We start from the raw sequence: 14,465 nt of genomic DNA, 5'->3' as shown, positions 1-14,465 counted from the left end.
TAAACATAGTTCAAATGCATAGTGCCAATGACAAACATAGTTCAAATGACAGTCTTAATACAATAACATAGCTAAGACAAGATGTTCTAGTTGTTGACCTTGGCATACTGCTCAATGAAGGCCAGCCTCCCTTCATGTGTGGATGTGCCAATAAAGAATTCCATACTGTCATCATCTTTGGTGATCCTGTGCACAGCAAACCACAACTGCCCGTTTGTCTCCTCTATACCACACTCTCTAGCCAACTGCTGCACATACCAAATCTTCTCATGTCTGGCGTTCTCCTGCTGCTTCATTTCCAAATATTTCCGGCATGACACATTTTGCATGGATGGTCCGGCATCTGGTGGTGGTTTATCAATATTCTTCAAGAAATATGACACAAGGCGATCAATGTTGTCAAAGTCTCTCTTCCGGAATCTGAAGCCCTTTGGGTATAACTCAACATACTCGTGATGTGGATTTGTACTCCTAATATATGACAATATAAAGGTGCCAGGATGTTCGTGAGATATGCCAAAGCTATATACTATTCTCATAGGGTTCTCTGCTCTTAACAACTCATCAACCTCATTTTTTTTAACCCTTTCCTGAATTTACGGTAGGAGAGCATGCTTTTCAGGTGCCCTACCAACGGGTCTACATATCTGTCTATAACCTGTAGATTCATATAAAAAGGGGTTATTCAGCTAAAATTGTCACAAAAACACCAATGTAACTGCAGTAAAATTGTCACAAAAAATGAATGTGAAAAACTGGATCTGACTTAAATGAGAAGAGGCAAGCGAGTAAGAGAGAATTGTCGGGTGCACCAACCTCATCAAGATCTTCAAAAGTTTCATTGTCAATTGTTAGTGTTTTTCCTAGGCGAAGCAAACTTGTTATATCTTTGTGATCCTTCCCACCTTCAGTTATCTCCTTGTGTGCAAAAACACCACCAAAAATTTTCAAGGTAAGAGTAAAAAATGATGGTCCCCGAGAACTTGGCCGGATGACCTTCTCACCAGGCTCTTTATCAGACAAGAACTGTTTCATTAGAAGAGAGTTCTGATTAGATACCCACAGCATACCAGAAGAGAAGAAGTACAGCTTACATAACAGATTCAGTTTAACAAGGCCACAAACCTGCATGGCTTCTTCAGCTGTCAGGTTCTGAAAGTGAAGGTGGACAATCATCCGGGGCTTGAAATGTTTCTTTGCAAGTTCCTTTTGCTTCCGAGCCATATCCTCTACAGTCTGTGAGGTCATGTCTTGTTCATGATAGTAAGGGTCTTGATCACCTCTGGAGAATGGTCTTCTCCTCATTTCACTAGCCTTGCATGTTAGGTAAACCATGAACCTATTTTTATTCACATTCCTAATTTTGCCGGTTAACACATCACCTTCATGTAACTGCGATGATGCTGGATCAAATCCCTCATCAGAATAGTTGTCTGCCATAACTATGGCCTTCAAACCAGAATCAAAGGTGCATATAATTTTGTTCTCTTGTATATTACGAACAGTTACTTGAACAATCCTTCCCTCAGCTATGGTATCCTCAGTTTCACCAGAAAGCATCCAGAATTCCTCATCTGGGCTAGGCTCGGTATACAGGGTCCTCCAGTCAGAGAAACCACACTGCAGTTCCTTCCTTATGTCCTCCAGTGTTTCCTTTTTACGGAATTCCTCTGGAATACTCTTTATATATTCGTCAATGTCAAGACGCTTAAGATAACGTGGGTGTTCTCTAACATAATCGCCATCTCTTGTTCATCGTCGTCCATCTCATTCAGTTCATGTGGTGCATCCTCAGAATAGACATCCTTAGCCAAATTTTTTGCCAATACATATGATTCAGGATGGATCCTTGTATCCTCAAGCAGATCAATGATCTGAGCACTGGCTGCAGCTGCACCACTACGCCGTACACGTAAGAACCCAGAAGCATTCATGAATACTTTCCTGCCTAGAGTCTTTACAAGCTCCTTGTGACTAAAAATTGATCCCTCTCTTACCAGAACTTTCTGCAAAGCTGAAGCTTTGCGCGGACCCAGACCAGCAATAAATTGTAAAGTCGAGAAATGCCACTCATGGCTAGCAGCAAGATTAACATCAAAACCTGTCTGATTTGTTACATCAACCATTACTTGCTCAACAATCTCATACTTCTCAACAGGAGTAAGAAATTGTTCAAGCGCGTGCAGTTTCCAAGAGAGTATCTCTTTTCCAGGTCCACATAGTGTTGCAATCATTGCCAATGGATTCTGAAGATAACGTCCAAGCGCCACATCACGCTTCACAATACCTGTACCATGGTTGAGACATAAAGATAGAACGGCTGTTAATAAGGTACATATCAGAAGAGGACAAAATTACCATGTTCCTACTATACCTGATTGGCCAGGAAGTTGATCCGAAGATATTTGTGAGTTCTCATACAAGCGAGGCACAGACTCGTCACCATAGACAATGGCGAAATTTTCCATTTGTGGGTTAATGTCTATCGAAAGATGTTCTACAATTCTAAAGATAACCTAACACAAGGATAAATGAAATGTAAAATAAACTTGCACAACAGCTATTTAGAGAACATAAATGAAAATTTCACCAACCAGTTATATACCCACAAACAATGGGATATGGCAACTGTACCCAAATATGTTCATATTTATAGCAATTGTAATCGGCTACAAATGCAAAGCCTCATAACCATGGAGACAACCATGTAGAGCCATACTATGTGACGGATCCAGGGACCCGGGGTCCCCAGCAGGCCCACTTCCTGCGGGCCCTCTGCCTGACCTGAGCCAGTCACTAGGACAAGTGCTCGTTTTCATATGCCACGACCTCATCAAGGCCGCACAAGCCTGTGGCTCCGACCAACTGGACGGTCGGAAAACAAGGCCCAAACCCCGACCAATGAGATGGTCGGATGACCAGGTCTGCACATAGACTTAACCAAGGTCCCCGGCCTTGATCTGATCTGCACATGTCACTGTTCTCGACTGCGACGGTTGCGACTGACCAGGTCCTCCGCCGAGATGGCTCCGAAGCAGGTGCAGAAGGACCATGGTCAACCCGCCGTACACGGCAGCCGCTCCTCTCACGGGGCTAATAGTGCCGCCCATCACTATGACAGGGCACACTATTCTACGTGCCCATCCTTAGGAGTGGCTGGAGCATGGAGCCGTCAGCTCAACGCCACCAGCACGATGTCATCATAACCATACCACATACACGCCATCACTAAGATGAGGTGACAGGACACCTCTTGAATGTCCACCATACCGTACCCGCCAGCGGGAAACTCGCTCCGACTGACAAAGAACGACGAATAGGGATGAGCACCAATTATGAAGGACCTAGTCGGACGCCGCCCGTACGCCCCAACTGACAAGGACGACGCCCCCAACTTGGATGGTAGGAAGCCCCAACCGACGGGGGCCTGTAGTCCTCTCATTTCTTAAGCAACACGCTAGCTCTTCTGTAAAGGGGACCCCTTGTGCTATAAAAGGGAGGGTCCTCGCCTAGGAATGGCGGTTCTTTCCAGAACACAGAATACTCTCCACCCTCTAGTATTCTAGTTGATCTCACTCAGTTGTAACCCCCCAACTCTCTCCATCTCTTGAGCATCTGGGCTCAAGCAATACAACCATCAAACCACCGACTGGACGTAGGGCATTCTCGTCCCGAACCAGGATAAAATCTCGAGTCATTGTATACTAGGCCATATCCAATCCGACGCACAACACATCGACGAGTGTAGACTACTAGTTGCCCATTTTCGGCAGCGACACTAGGCTACCATAATATCTAGCAACGTTTGGTATGCTACATAGTAGAACTAGGAATATAAGCAAACTAAATAACAACAATCATGCAAGGAAATTTTGTGCGGAGGGCAGTGGTTGTCATTTTACAATCCCTGGACCGGGTCCATCCACATGTGGCCCGGTCCCAGGCCCCCGCAGCTGCCACGCCGCCCCCAGCAGCAGGCCATGCTAGCCCAATAGGCCCAGCACCCTCCCACGCCGACCCAACAGCAACTTGCTGCCCCAAGCGGTCCTTGGGGTCGTGGCTGGGTCGTCCGCAGGACTGTGGGCATTGACGCCCAACTCCTAGACATCCAATGGCATGTGGAGCCCTCCACCTAGCTTCTACCACACCGCAGCCGGGTCACCGTCTTGGGATTAGCCGTCGATGGCCTCCACCTTCAGCACCATGACTCTCGACCAACCTCCCGGCAATGACTGGTTCTTCGACTCAGGCGCTACTTCTCATATGACCCCTAATGCCAGCATCCTTACACATATTTCGTTCCTGCAGTATTCTTCGCCATCATCAATTATTGTTGGTAATGGTTCTATTTTTCCGGTTACCTACACTGTCGCTGCACATCTACCTGCTTCCTTACGTCTTAATAATGTTTTGGTCTCTCCGAATCTTATTAAGAACTTGATTTCTGTGCGCCAGTTCACCTTTGACAATAATTGTCTTGTCGGATTTTACCCTGTTGGTTGCTCTGTGAAGGATCTCCAGACCAGGAATGTGATCGTTAGGTACAATAGCTCCGGACCCTTCTACCCGTCGCAGGATCCGCGTCCTCTCTAGCATCGTCGCCTTGGTCATCCAGACCACGAGGCTCTCTCCAAACTAGCCTCTGGTCTTCCCTTTTGTAATAAAGATGTTAGCACACACCTATGTCATCCATGCCAGCTTGGTCGTCACACTTGGCTCCCTTTTCATGTGTCATCGTCTCGTACAACAACAACATAGCCTTTTTCCCAAGCAAGTTGGGGTAGGCTAGAGATAAAATCCAAAAGAAACATAGGTCACAGTTTAGGCACATTGATAGTTAGTTTTCAAGCGCTCCTATCCAAAGCTATCTCTTTAGAGATATTCCAAACCTTAAAGACTCTCTTAACCGACTCATCCCAAGTCAGTTTAGGTCTACCTCTACCCCTTTTACATTATCGACCCGCTCTAGAACCCCAATACGCACCGACGCATCAGGAGCCCTTCATTGGACATGTCCAAACCATCTCAACCGATATTGGGTTAGTTTCTCCTCAATTGGTGCCACCCCGACCCTATCCCGAATAGCTTCGTTCCGAACTCTATCCCTCCTTGTGTGCCCGCAAAACCACCGCAACATCCGCATCTCTGCTACACTCAGTTGCTGAACATGTCGCCTTTTTGTAGACCAACTAGAACTTGCCTTTTAGCTTTTGTGGCACCCTCCTGTCATCGTCTCGTACCACTAGTATTTTTGAACTAATACGTTGTGATTTGTGGATAGGTGTTTCGGTTTCAAATACCACTTGGTTAATGTTGATGATTATTCGCATTACCTATGGACGTTCCCTCTATGACTCAAGTCTAACACGTTCCCTACTCTCGCTAACTTCTTTTTCCATGTGTCTACTCAGTTCGGCACCTCCATCAAGGCAGTTCAGTGCGACAATGGCCGCGAGTTCAACAACTCCAATGCCCGCACGTTCTTCCTCACACACGGTGCCCATCTGCGCATGTCCTATCCCAGCACCTCCCCCTAGAATGGTAAAGCTGAGTGCATCATTCGTTCCACCAACGATATTATTCGCTCCCTATTGTTTCAGGTTGCCATTCCACCGTCCTATTTGGTCGAGGCTCTTCACACAGCGACATACCTCCTCAACATTTTGCCCACCAAGACACTAAAGTTCTCCACACCGCACTTTGCCCTTTTCAGCACTGCGCCATCCTATGGTCATCTTCTTGTCTTCAGTTGCAAATGTTACCTGAACCTGTCCGCCACCGCTCCACACAAGCTTGTCCCTTGCTCCACCTTGTGTGTTTTTCTCACCTACTCTACTCATCACGAAGGATACCACTGCCTTGATACCTTGCCCAACAAAGTCATCATCTCTTGTCATGTCACCTTTGATAAAAGTGCTTTTCCTTTTGCTAAGCGCCAGACCCCTCCTATCGCGGCGGACTTTGAATTTCTGGATGTTACTACTAATTCCCTGCCAGCTCCCATAGGGCCAACAACTCCCTATCTACCTGCAGGTTCACCCGCACAACCACGTGCGGCACCCGAAGCTCCAGCGCCGCCTCATGCAGCCAGCACAGTGGCCGCCCCGCAACTGCTTCTGCCGGGCCCCCACCGCTTGGTCGCTCCCCAAAAGCGCTGACGATCGGCCCCACTCCTGCCGGGTCTCGGGCTACCTCACCACTAGCCGTGCCGAACATGCCTCGATTGGCACCCAGCCCTGCCTCGACACCCCATTAGCTCAATTCTTAAGTATGGGGGAGGCCGCGCTACACTTCATTACGAGCATCGAGAATGACGGTAATTCTTCCTCAACTCTCTTTTTCTAAATGCTTGTACATATATGCCTTCAACCATAGATGCAACCTTTGTATATATCTCTCAACCTATCACATGGCTTCTAGGAGGACAACCTAGTTTTGTTTTTTTTTCAATAAGTGTAGGATCACCATAATTTGTGTTCACCACATTGATATATTTTGGCAATGCCTTATACTTATGGAAAAATGATGAAAGTTGCTGCTTTGTTTTACCTACGCTATGTTGTATATGACTTGACCATTTGCTCTCAATTAAATGGAATTAAAATGATTAAATACCGGCTCTTTTATTTGTGGAGGTTAAATGACTAAATTCTAAACCCACATATTCTATGTTGCTCTTTGATTCAAGTCTACCGATGACCTTATACCTTGTGTTGTTTAATTTGAAAACTTAATTCCTATGCTATCTATATTTGTGAATCTCTTGCAAAGTTCTACCTACCAAAGTCTATACATACATATTCTTTCATGATGAAACCTTTAGATTGCAAACTTATATTTTGATGAGTTGGATTAAGATTGATTTCTTTGGTACGAGACTAAGAAGCTGGTCATTCCATTTTTTGTGTGTAACCTTCTTTTTGCTAGCCTATTTATCCATGCATTGTGAGTTTCTACTTCGGGAATCTTACAAACCTCGCTGGATATCCACCCTAAACCAAAAATATCTTTTTTGTAATTACCTCCTTGACCACAACCCACTTGGAGTATGGATTATCATTTCGACGGAATCAAAAGAATCAAGGGCATCATATAAAGAAAAGTTTTGGGAGACAAGGCTCCCCTAGATTCAAGTAGTTCTACGAAGAAGAAGGTGAATTTGAGATACTTACCCTAGCTAGTTGGTTCTCCCACTATTCATACTCGAGGACGAGCATTCGTTCAAGCATGGGGGGATGGCTGTGTAAGTATTCTATGTTATCAAAAGTTCTAAGGAAAAAAAAGAAAGAAAGAGGAAAATAGAAAAATGATAGAAAAAGAAAAAAAAGAGAAGAATAAAATGCTCCTTAGCTCTTTTTGGCTTCATTAATTTTCCAAGTTACTTTGAAGAACTATTCCATACTCAAATCTTCCAACCATGTGCAATCCGATAACGAGAACTTCATTTGTGTCTCGGGATCATCCATTTGCCACTTGCACATGTCCACCTATCTAAATGTGTGTGTTTCATCTTTCCCCCTCTCCAACATTATTTTCCAATGGCCTTTTTGACTAGTCTCGGTAATTCCATTAGATCTCTCTCTTAGTTTGATAATATTTCAAGTATAATGTTTTGCTAGGATTTTTTTACCTACCAAGCTCCACATAAGCCTTCCACTTTTATATATGAGTAGAATAGGTTGAAGACAATCTAATGTAGGTTTGAATGACTTGATGAGATGAGTATTTCCATGATCTTTTGCAAGAGAACCTCACTTATGTTTGATATGCATTCTTTTGAAAACTCTTCACGATGAAACAAGGTAATGGTTTGAAGTTCGCTTAAGTTTGAGAGCATTGTATTTATTTATTATTGTGGCTTGTTCTTTAATTGCTAGTCTATCTTCCATAATGAAAAAGTAGCCGGTCACAATATGAACTTAAATGCTAAATACTTGAGAGAGCAATATGTCTTGTTATGTATGACTAAGTGCAGAGAGGACATTGAGGGGCAACACTGATTTCTTTATAAGCAAAGCTCCTGGACTTACTCGAGGACGAGCAAGGTTTAAGCATAGGGGGAATGTTGGCGCTCCTTGAGTACCCATTTTATCCTTTGTTTATCCTTGATAATGACATGAATTTAATATCAAAATCACTAACCGTCCTAACCCCGGCTTAATTATTGGTCATTTTCACGTTTGCACATATATTTTGGAGGAACTTTGTTTTTGCAGGTTTTTGGCCTATTTTGGAGCATGAAATGACGAGGCCCGTGATCGAGCGCTAACACAGAGAAAGACGAATGCCAAAGCCCAAAGGGAGGACCAAAGCCCATGTTGATTCGAAGCCCATTCACGCACATCCATCCTCCAAGAGAGCCCAAAGGACCGAGCCCATGAAGATGAGATCAAGATACTTTGGGATTAAGCAAAGCAAATGAAGATTTAAGGAAGGATTCCCTATCCTATCCTTTCCTCGAAGATATCTCCAAGATAACGACGTCCAAAGGGGTGCAATCATGAAGAACATAAACTCTAGAAGATGCGAGGAGTCTACACGCGAAAGATGAGACCGAGGCGAGCCCGAAATAGGGTAGGCCGGCCGGCCTAGGCCATGGAGCTGGCCGGCCTAGCCCGTTTCTGAGGCGGTTTGGCCTCCCCTTCGACCGGTGGCTTCCTCGGCTTATAAATAGCTCGCACCTTATTCAACTCGAGGCATCCATCCACCCAGAACTCGACGAAAACCTAGGGCCAAGATCGGAGGGAGACGACGGCCGCCGCAAGTCTTCGAAGTTGTCTAGGAGATGGCTTAGGCCGACCCTAGCCACCGTGGCCTCCCTGCGTGGTTGTGACATGGCGGAGTTCATGAGCTAGTTGGATTCATCGATGGTGTGCACATGGCGGTGATGATCCAAACGAATCTATTATGTGAGTAATGATAATCATGTCTTCCGAATCTATTAGCGATCATGTTCTCTCTTTCGATTTCGTTCTTCTCTTTGGGTTTGCTTCATCTTAGATCTATTATCGAGATAGATCGCTTAGCATGATCTTGTAGTCATGGTGGCTAGAGGTTCATGGCGGAACTACCAAAAGGGGTTCGACTTGCTTCAGGGTATTTCGTTCAAAAGGGTGGCGTCGTGACAGGCCGTTGCCACAGAGTAGGCGGAGTATCGAGGGATCGGATTGGAGATTTTGGGTTTAAAGATGCTTTTGATTGAGATGCATGATTTATTCGCTCGTTAGCTTGAACTACAACTAGATGACGATAGGCCTAGTCATATCTTTGGTTTTGCTATGATTAAGCCTATGTTCATGGATGAGATCAACCTTTACATATCACTCATATCTATTAAAGGTTTACCCTTTATATGCAATCAATGCTTTGTGTTAGGATAGATCCATTAGATTAGATGGAAAACCTTAGGTAGTTCTTTGTCGATCCACGGATTGATAAACCTTGGGGGAATACTCAAGGGAAAAGCTACACGAACCGTGCGCTTGCGGTATACAAATCGGGGCACTAAGGAGCGTCAACAATCATCCCACTCCCAGAGTAGCAGGTCGCAGTTCAAAGTATCGTTGCAAATCAGGTAATTAGCTTACCGGTTTCGACTACCTCCTACTTCCGGCATGTGGTTAGTACTGTTCAATCCTCGATCAATAATCGACACAGGCGGAGGTCCACTTTCCATACATTCCATATCCATAATCCAATTCCTCTCCACCCGGTCTCCATTCTTCTTTTCTCACAGATTCATTCTAAAATCACTTTACCATAAGCAACAAGGACCTATAGCTCGCGAGTGACAGGAATCACTCGACTTCTACCGAGTCCTAATTAAGCATGGCAGTACTAACGGCCTGCACACTAGTAGAGTAACTGAGGAAACCTAGGGATCATGCATCTACGGTTCCAATCAACTCCTAGAAATGTAAATGCACAATAATTATATAATAAACATTGAATACTGAAATTAAGGGTTATGCTCCGGGGCTTGCCTGGGTTTGACACAAAATCAGTTAGTTAGCTTGTAGTCTTGTACCGACTTGACATCATCCCAGTCCAAGCATGCACTCCAATTGGTCCTTCCGTCTTCTGGATTGGTCCACCCGTGCACCATCTTATGGCTCGGCTTCAACATTGCCCTCCGGTTCCACATGTCGCACATTTAGCGTACCTAGATGGTATGCAACGATGCAAATGCAATGCAATTAAAGGAAAGACATGACTGGGCAATCATTTATCGAGTAAACACCATAAACAAGCTCAAAAGGCAAAAGGGTTGGTGCTGCAACACGAGAGTTCAATCAAGTATTTTAGGCTGAAGTGTTTCCTACAAAAAGTGTGACTAACTTGATTAGGAAGACTAAGCATAAACCTAGAGCAAAAAGAAGTAAGCTCTAGACTTTATTTACTAACCAGCAAACACAAGCATAGCACATAAAAACAAGCAACAAACTGGTTCTAGCATGGTTAGCATGATTACCCAGGAAACAAGAATTATCTACTGAATTTAACATGTAGGAAGTCACCTCTTAGCAACACACAAGAGAACAACTATATTTAGGAACCAAACAAGGGCAACAACTTGACATGCAGCAAGGACCTAATAGCACAAATTAATTAGCATGATAAGGTACTGATAAAGAGTGTAAAAACAATTTACCAACATTTATTGCTAACATAAAGCATTTATTTTAGTCTAAACAAGACAAACTGAACAAAAATAGATTTACACACATGTGCATAGCTTTTGGACATGAAATTTTTACAGTAAACTAAGCATTCCAAGAGTACACTATTGCATAAATTTCATAATTTTTTGACTTCCAAAACTGCAGATATTAAATAAACAAGCTAAAACAAGCATTATTCATGATTAAATCAAAACATCACAGAAACATTACATAACCAGCATGTTAAATATTTTTCCTAAGTTATACATTTCAAAAAAAGCTAATCCAATAAGTTTTACATTTTTTTCCATTTTTCTACTATTTACTAATCATTTTCAAAGCTTGCAACCACCTAAACTAACATTTAAAATAGAGTAAAAACTATTTAGAAATTGAAGATCAACCTGTAAGTAAAGTTGTAGATCATAAAACAAGGAGTCCAACAAATTTTAGTTTGCATTTTTCTGATTTTTCTATAATTTACTAAGATTTTTCAAAGTTTCAGCCAAAAATTTCAAAAAGGTCCAGCGCGACTCTATTCAACTGAGTCTTGGTGTGTGCAGATAGGCCCCTGGACTTGTGTCAATTGTTGCCCGAGGTCCCTGGTCGCGATTTGGAACAGAGGAGCGCACGGGAGCTCGATTTCCAGCGATGATGCTCACCGGCGGCGAGGGGAAAGAGGGGGAAAAAGAAGAGGAGGTCGGCGCGAACCTGTAGAGGGGTTTGGAGCGCGAGGAGGTGCCCAGAGGTGGCCTGTCCGCGGCGGCCGGCGCCCGGCGGCGGTCTACGTCGGCGGAGGCGGCGCTCCGGCAGCCGATTCGGGGCGGGCTCGGGCCTAGGAGCATCACCGGCGCGTGGGGGAGCCCGTGGGTGGGTTGGCTTGGTCAGGGAGAGGGCGGAGGGTGGAGCTCCATGGCGAGCAGGGGCGGCGGCGCTGATGGCGCACGGCGGTGCCTCTGGCGCGCAAGCAGGGGCTCGGCCCGGCTCTAGGAGGAGTGGAGCAGGTGCGGGGCGAAGCGAGGCGGCCTAGGGCGCGAGGAATCTCAGCGGGGTGGCGAGGGAAGGCCGGCGCAGGGGCGATCCGCGGCGGGGCTGCTCGGGCCCGGCTCAGCTCGAGCTCAAGGTCGGAGAAGGAGAGGAGAAAATGGACTTGGGCGCTGGTCGGGATAAGCACAAGCTCGCGTGGTCTGAGCGGCAGTGGCGCGGCTCGGCTCGTGGCTGCGACGATCATGGTAGCGCACGCGCAAGAGAGAGGCGAGGAAGTGAGCGAGGAGGAGACGATGCCGTGGACGACTTGAACATGGGAACGTGCTGGCCGGTTCGGGAGACTTCGGAAAGAAATATCTGGACCCATAAACTGTACCCGATTAGCACTAATGATCAAGTTAAGCTCATAATTAATCCTAATTAAGATAATTAACACACGGGGTGTTACAATGCATCTCCTTTGATATAACCTGCATACAAGTTATTCCAATTTTCTTCCAATTCTTGTGAAATTTTTTGAGTGGCTACCATAATTTCTTGGGTAATTGAAGAATGGAACGATGTAGATTTCATGTTCCTAGCTCTTCTTGCTCAGAAATTTGGGTTTCTATTTTTGAAAAGAAAGAATAGACTTGCTCCAGAAATTAAACTCTCGAATCACTCTTTTTTTGTGTAGTTCCTTACCATGGCAAAGTTGTTGCCTTCTTTTCTCCTATCATCTAATCAGGCTTATGTGGAGCTCAGGGTAGGAGTAAAGAGACATGCTTGCTTTGCTTATGTTGCTAAGTCAAAGACTAGATCCGTGAAGAAACAAGTCATAAACCTTGATCAAGATGTGCAAGTGTGTGGTGATATATATATATATATATATATATATATATATATATATATATATATATATATATATATATATGGGTGGATGGTGTATGAACTTCTTTTTATGAACCATCTCTCTCCTTTATTTTTTCCTGGATGTGGGCTATCATTTTTCTCTTCTTTTCTTCTTCTTTTTTTTTGACATGCCTTGTGGGTATGTGACATACCTTCTTTGGTTATGCATTTTTTTTCTTTTTTTTACATAGCACACATCCCTGATGGTAACTTTGGAGAGAAAGAGAGAGAGAGAGTCATGGTATGATTTGGAGTTTTATTTTGTTGTGGATGGAAATGCTTGCTATCTTCCAGTGAAGAAGTATAGCATATGAGTGGACGTACACGTGATCTTGATCATGGAAGTATGAAAAGTTTCTAACAAGGGTCAAAGAATTTGACAAAACTCAAAGCAAAATCAAACTACATATGAAGGTTTGAGCATGAAAAATCTAACTTTGGCTTTGGTAGGAATTTTCATTAATTTGAGCCTTTGAGGAGACAAGCTATTGATGTTTTTTTAAAACAAATTCCAAGTACTTTGCAAGGAAGAGCATGGTTCCGTTCATCTAATCGTTTCACATTAGTCAATTACTGAGAGAGCATGGGGTCCCTATAAAAATAATTGTTTACAAGAACTAGAAAGAATACAAGGAATAAAGAGTATGCAAGTTTATTCATGAAAGCGCATGGAGTGCATAAGGTGGGTTGGCAAGGTTCTTTGAGTTTATTTTTAGTGATTAGCATGAATTCATTTAAACTCAAGAATTTTGGGAGTAAGAGGAGTGTGTTTGCACAAACCATCGTTTAAAGAGGGAGAAGATGGAATTGATGAAAATCAGAGTTGGTTTGGTCAAACCAGAGGTTCGGCCATCCTTCCCTGGTTCCCATCTGTCCTGTTCTTCAGCGTGTTGGGCCGTCGATGTTGTGCAACGTATTGGGGGAGAGATCTCAAGTGAGCTTGTAGTTGGTGATTTTTAGAGATCTCCCCCACACTTATTTTTGTACCTGTCTTTATTCAAAACAAGAAAAACAAAGGTGGAAACAAAAAAAGGGACTCTGCCGGTTTTGAACACCGGGGAGTCTTTTATTTAATCAAATTATAGTTTTATTTGGATCACTAATTTTTTTTATTTACTTATTTAATTCTCTTTTTTGTTTTTTACATGGCAAGCTGGTATGACAGGTAACTTAGCAGGCGGAAGCATGAGGCAAGGATGCATGTGGCATGTGAGATACTTACCTTAATAACTAACCTAACATGGAACAAAAATGCAAGAGTTAAACTTCATATACATGAAGCAAAGCTTTGCATTTGTTCCGCTTGGTTCCTCATGCATCTGTCTTCGTTAAGGAGCATTGTGTGGATGATGGAGTTATTGTACGCTGCTCCTTATTTCTTTTCCTACAAAAGGTTAGCGGACAACAAATACTCTATTAATGTTTAAAGAATTTTGAAATGATTTTTATTTAAGATTTGTTGTTCACATCCATGCTTCAAGGAAAAAAATCAAGTTCAAAGACGTAAAGAGCATGGATCCCAAAATGCTTGCCATCATTTTATTTCATCTTTTTTTAGAGAGATTTTTTTAAAACAAAGAGTTTTTTTCTATTTATTGTTCACCAAATTTTTATCATTTCAGCAAACTCAAACATGGCCGAGATTTAAATTGCACGAACAAAACACAGGGGCATTTGGTAGACTTTTGAAGCGCTACTTATGCCTCTTTTGTATGTTGTGCAAATTTTATTATTTGAAGCGCTTCTGAGTCTTGACTTATCTCCAGCATGAACTTGAGGATTTTACCCAACAAACTTGAAAAGTTTCTTGCAGGGGTTTGTCCAAAAAGATATGCATGCAAAATTTATGGTAGTTTTACTGCAAAGTTCATTAACCAAAATTCAACACCATGCCGAATTTGATTAAAGAAGGCTATTTAACCTAAG

At 43.5% G+C, this 14,465-nt stretch overlaps 1 pseudogene; it reads right to left on the bottom strand.

Moving 5' to 3' along the window:
- Positions 1–86: 86 nt before the first annotated feature.
- LOC120667654 lies at positions 87–6,216 on the bottom strand (annotated as a pseudogene).
- Between the last annotated feature and the right edge of the window lie 8,249 nt (positions 6,217–14,465).

This window comes from Panicum virgatum, chromosome 3N, assembly GCF_016808335.1.
Source record: "Panicum virgatum strain AP13 chromosome 3N, P.virgatum_v5, whole genome shotgun sequence".
Taxonomy (NCBI): Eukaryota; Viridiplantae; Streptophyta; class Magnoliopsida; order Poales; family Poaceae; genus Panicum; species Panicum virgatum.
This window is presented reverse-complemented; position numbering and strand designations above follow the sequence as displayed.